The sequence below is a fragment of the Macaca mulatta genome, chromosome 8 (assembly GCF_049350105.2).
Source record: "Macaca mulatta isolate MMU2019108-1 chromosome 8, T2T-MMU8v2.0, whole genome shotgun sequence".
In the NCBI taxonomy this organism is placed as follows: domain Eukaryota; kingdom Metazoa; phylum Chordata; class Mammalia; order Primates; family Cercopithecidae; genus Macaca; species Macaca mulatta.
Genome location: NC_133413.1, coordinates 61,580,762 through 61,586,330, shown reverse-complemented (window position 1 = coordinate 61,586,330; position 5,569 = coordinate 61,580,762). Strand labels below are relative to the sequence as shown.

Below are 5,569 nucleotides of genomic sequence, written 5' to 3'. Positions count from 1 at the left end.
TCTTGTCAGGGACCAGGAAACATGGGGTGAAAGAGTTTCCTTTTGGGCTTCTCCAGTGGCTCCACCCTGAAAGAAGCCAAATGCTTTCTAAGGGAGGGTGCTTTTTATGCTTCTTCATTGCCTCCACACCCACCCCTACCTGTTGGATCTTACTGTGAAGCGCTGTCTACTGCACTGCAGCCTGAATTACACAAACAAACAAATTGCATTGCTACAATAGGTAATGTCTGAGAATGCCACTGCACAAGTCTGACTGCAACCGTGGGATCCACACAGAACCTAAGCACCCTGCAAGCACTGAGAAATGAAGTTAGTCAATCATATGCAATATATACCACAGTCATATGCCTAAGAAAAAAAAAGTATAAAAAATCAAGAAGCCCCATCCAAACAATAACGAAAGTTTAAAAACCTGTTGGCTTTTTCAGATGAGGAAAAACCTGTGCAAAGAACTCAGACACTACAAAAAGCCAGAGTGTTCTGTCACCTCTGAAGGCTTCCTCTAGATCCTAATTAATAGATTCTAATCAGAATGAAACGACTGAAATGACAGATATAGAATTCAGAATGTGAATGGCAAAGAAACTCAAGGATATCAAAGAGAAATTTGAAATTCAAAACGAAGAAGTCAGAAAAATGATCCAGAAGCTAGAAAAAAAGTTGAAAGGTGACATAGCTATATCAAGAACTAACCAAACAGAAGTTCTGGAATTGAAACATTCATTTCAGGAATTTCAAAATACAGTTGGAAGACTTAACAACAGTGTAGACTAAGCAGAAGAACGAACTCAATGGCCAGTCCTTCAAACTGAGCAAGGAAGAAAAAAAATTTAAACATGTTAAACATGAACAAAACCTTCAAGAAATATGGGATTATTTAAAGTTGATCAAATCAATGACTTCTGGCATTCTTGAGAGAGAAGACACATAAGGGAAATTGGAAAATATATTTGAGGAAATAATTCAGGAAAATTTTCTGAATCTTGCTAGTGAGGACACCAGGCAGGTACAAGAAATCCAAAGAATTTCAGTGACACATTATACAAGATTACTATCTCAAAGACACATAATGATTAGACTATCTATAGTCAATGCAAAGAAAAATTCGAAAGGCAGCTAGAGAAAAGGCTAATGTTACCTATAAAGGGAAAATTGTCACACTAATAGAATTCTCAGAAAAACTTACAAGCCAGAAGATACTGGTGGCCAGTTTTTAACATTCTTAAAGAAAATATATGCCAGCCAAGAATGTGATGTCCCACCAAATTAAGGTTTATAAACAAAAGGGAAATAAAGTCTATCTCAGGGAAGCAATTGTTAAGGGAATTTATCACTACTAGACTGGCTCTATAAGAGATGCTTAAGGGAGTTCTTTTTTGTTTCTTTGTCTGTTTTGACATTGTTGCAGAATGTCTTCCAACTGCCAGATCTGGAGCAAGCTGGGAATGGAATGAATGCCTCTCCTTTTATGAACGTTTGCTTTCCCTTCCTTTCTGAAGGAGGCAGAATACTGGGCACTCTCCAGACACAATCCCAGGAGATTAAGAGTTCTAAACATGGAAATGAAAGAGCAATACTTGCTACCATAAAAACACATGCAAGCATGTAGCCCAGAGATGCTGTAAAGCAAGTACACCATCAAGACTACAAGACACATAGCTAACAACACCGTGACAGAAAGAAAACCTCACATGTTAATATTGATCTTGAATATAAATTGCCTAAACACTCCACTTAACAGACACAGAGTGGCAAATTTGATTAAGAAAACAAGACTCATTCTTCTGCTACCTTCAGGAGACCCATCTCACATGTAATGATACCCAAATGCTCAAAGTACAGAGACGGAAATGGCAAACCATTTACTTTTGTTTTCCATAGCAGACAAATGGAAAATAAAATTAAAAAAAAACAGGGGTCACTATTCTTGTATCAGATAAAATCGGATTTAAACCAACAACAGTAAAAAAGGGACAAACAAGGGCATTGCATGATGATACAGGGTTCAATTCAAGAAGAAGACCTAACTCTCCTGAATATTTACACATCAAAGCACTCAGATTCATAAAACAATTATCTTTAGACAAAAGACTTTGACAGGCACGCAATAATAGTGAGGGACTTTAACACCCCACTAACAGCATTAGACAGATTACCAAGGCAGAATACTAATGAATAAATTCTGGTCTTTAATTTGAGACTTGATCATTTGGACCTAACAGGAATCTATAGAATAATTCATCCAACAATCACAGAATATACCTTCTTCTTATCTGCACATGGAATATTCTTTAAAATTGACCACATGATCAGTCATAAAGCAAATCTCAACAAATTTGAAAAATTGAAATTATATCAAGCATCTTCGCAGACTGTACTGGAATAATAATAGAAATCAATACCAAGAAGAACTTTCAAAACCACAGATACATGGAAAATAAATTTACTCCTGAGTGATTTTTGCTTAAAAAATAAAATTAAAGCAGAAATAGAAAAATTTATTTGAAACAAATGCAAATACAGAAACAACTTACAACAACTTCTGGTATGCAGCAAAAACAGTCTTAAGAGGAAAGTTATAGGTCTAGATGACTACATCAAGAAGATAGAAAGATCTCAAATAAACAACTTAACCTCACACCTAAAGCAACTGGATAAACAACAACGAACTAAACCCAAAATTATCAGAATAAAAGAAATAATTAAAATCAGAGCAGAAGTAAATGAAATTGAGATCCAAAAAAATACAGAGGATCAATAAAATGAAAACTCTGTTTTTTGAAAGGATAAATAAGAATTATAGACTGCTAATTAGATTAACAAAGAATAAAGGAGAAGATCCAAATAAGCAGAATCAGACATGACAAAGGTGACATCACAATCGATTTCACAGAAATACAAAATATCCTCAGAGACCTACTAGGTACCTCTATGTGCACAAACTAGAAAATCTAAAGTAAATGGATCAATTCTTAAATGCACACAACCTCCCAATATTAAACTAGGAAGAAACAGACATCTCAAACAGAATAATATTGATAATGAAATTGAATCAGTAATGAAAAACCTACCAGCCAAATAAAGCCCTGTGGATTAGCTGGATTCACAACCAAATTCTATCAGATGTACAAAGAAGAGCTGGTACCTGTCCTACTAATATTATTCAACAAAATCGAGAAGAAAGGACTCTTCCCTAATTCATTCAACAAAACCAGTATCATATGATATCAAGATCTGGCAAAGGTGCAACAAAAAGAAAACTACAAGTCAATATTTCAGATTAACACAGGAGAAATCTTCAAAAAATACTAGCAAACTGAATCCAACAGCACATCAAAAAGTTAATTCACCACAATCAAGAGGGCTTTATGCTTAGAATGCAAGGATATTTCAACACATGCAAATTAATAAATGTGATTCACCACATAAACAGAATTAAAAACAAAAATCATATGCACATCCCAATATACATAGAATAAGCATTAAACAAAATACAATATCCCTTCATGATTAAACCCACAACAAACCAGGCATTGAAGGAACATGCCTAAAAATAATGAGGCATTTATGACAAACCCACAGCCAACATCATACTGAATAAACAAAAGCTGGAAGCATTCCTCTTAAAAAGTGGAGCAAGACAAGAATGTCTATATCACCACTCCTATTCAACATATTACTGGAAGTCCCATCCAGAGCAATCAGGAAACAGAAAACATAGAAGCATCGAAATAAGAAAAGAGAAAGTCAAATTATCTCTCTTTACTGATGATATGATTCTATACCTAGAAAACCTTAAAAGTTCTACCAAAAGACTCTTAAGTCTAGCAAATGACTTCAACAAAGTCTCAGGATACAAAATCAACTCACAAAAGCAAGTAGTATTTCTATATACTTGTTATAAGTGTATACCACTTGTAAGTAGCTTATGATAAGCTTGAATGTTATATTCAAGCTGAGAAGCTGAGAACCCGATTGAGAATGCAATCCTATTTACAATAGCCAGAAGAACATACCTAGGAATACATCTAACTTCAGAGATGCAAAATCTCTATGAGGAGAACTACAAAACAAACACCGCTCAGAGAAATCACAGATGACACAAACAAATGAAAATTCATTTCATGCAAATGGATGGAAGAATCAATATCATTAAATGTTCATACTGCTGAAAGCAATCTCCAGAATCAACACTATTCCTGTCAAACTAATAATGTCAGTTTTTATAGAATTTTAAAAAACCTAGCATTTATTTTATTCTTATTTTATATTTATTTATTATTTTTTTTGAGATAGAGTCTCGCTCTGTAGCCCAGGCTGGAGTGCAGTGGTGCTATCTTGGCTCACTGCAAGCTCTGCCTCCCGGATTCACGCCACTCTCCTGCCTTAGCCTCCTGAGTAGCTGGGAGTACAGGCACCCGCCACCATGCCTGGCTAATTTTGTTGCATTTTTAGTAGAGATACAGTTTCTCCATGTTAGCCAGGATGGTCTCGATCTCCTGACCTTGTGATCCGCCCGCCTCGGCCACACAAAGTGCTGGGATTACAGGCATGAGCCACTGAGCCTGGCCAAACCTAGTATTTATATGGAACAAAACTAGAGCCTGAGTAGTTGAGGCAATCTAATGCCAAAAGTGTAAAGCCAGAGGCATCAAATAAATTGAGATTAAACTATACTACATGACTCTAGTAATCAAAGCATCATGGTGCTGATACAAAAGCAGACGGATAGACAAATGGAACATAATAGAGACCCCTAAAACAAAGCAACAAGCCTACAACCAAATCATCTTTGGAAAAGTCGACAAAAATAAATAATGTGGAAACGACATCCTATTCATTAAATAGTGCTGGGAAACTGGCTGACACACAGGTTTCAGAATGAAACCTGACCCCTACCTCTCACTGTAGGCAAAAATTAACTCAAGATGAATTAAAGACTTACATGTAAGACCTCAAACTAAAATTTCTAACAAAACCTAGGGAATGCTTTTCTAGATATTGCTCTAGGCAAAAAGTTACGATGAATACCCCAAAAACAAATGCAATATAATCAAAAATAGACAAATGGGAGTTAATCAAGCTAAAGAGCCTCTGCACAGCAAAATAAATTCCTAACAGAGTAAACATGCAACCTAAAGAATGAGAGAAAATACATTTGAAAACTATGCATATAACAAAGAACTAATATCCAGAATCTATAAAGAAATTAAACAAATTAATAAGAAAAAAAAATAACGTGATTAAAAAGTTGCCAAAAGACACGAATAGACACTACTCAAAAGAAAACATACAGGTGTTAAACAAACATATAGAAAATGCTCAACATCACTAATCATTGGAGAGATACAAAGCAAAACCACCATGAGATATATGTCACACTTGGCAGTATGGCTATTATTAAAAGTTGTGGTGGCTCATGCCTGTAATCCCAGCATTTTGGGAGGCTGAGGTAGGCAGATCACGAGGTCAGGAGTTTGAGACCAGCCTGGCCAACGTAGTGAAACTTTGTCTCTACTAAAAATGCAACAATTAACTGGGTGTGGTGGCACACACCTGTAGTCCCAGC

At 35.7% G+C, this 5,569-nt stretch overlaps 1 non-coding gene across 1 annotated transcript; it reads right to left on the bottom strand.

Annotated features, from left to right (window-relative positions):
- Positions 1-1,397: 1,397 nt before the first annotated feature.
- On the bottom strand, positions 1,398-1,543 carry LOC144330944 (small nucleolar RNA SNORA7). Its single transcript, XR_013397652.1, has one exon. It is a non-coding gene; the product is annotated as a small nucleolar RNA SNORA7 (small nucleolar RNA).
- Between the last annotated feature and the right edge of the window lie 4,026 nt (positions 1,544-5,569).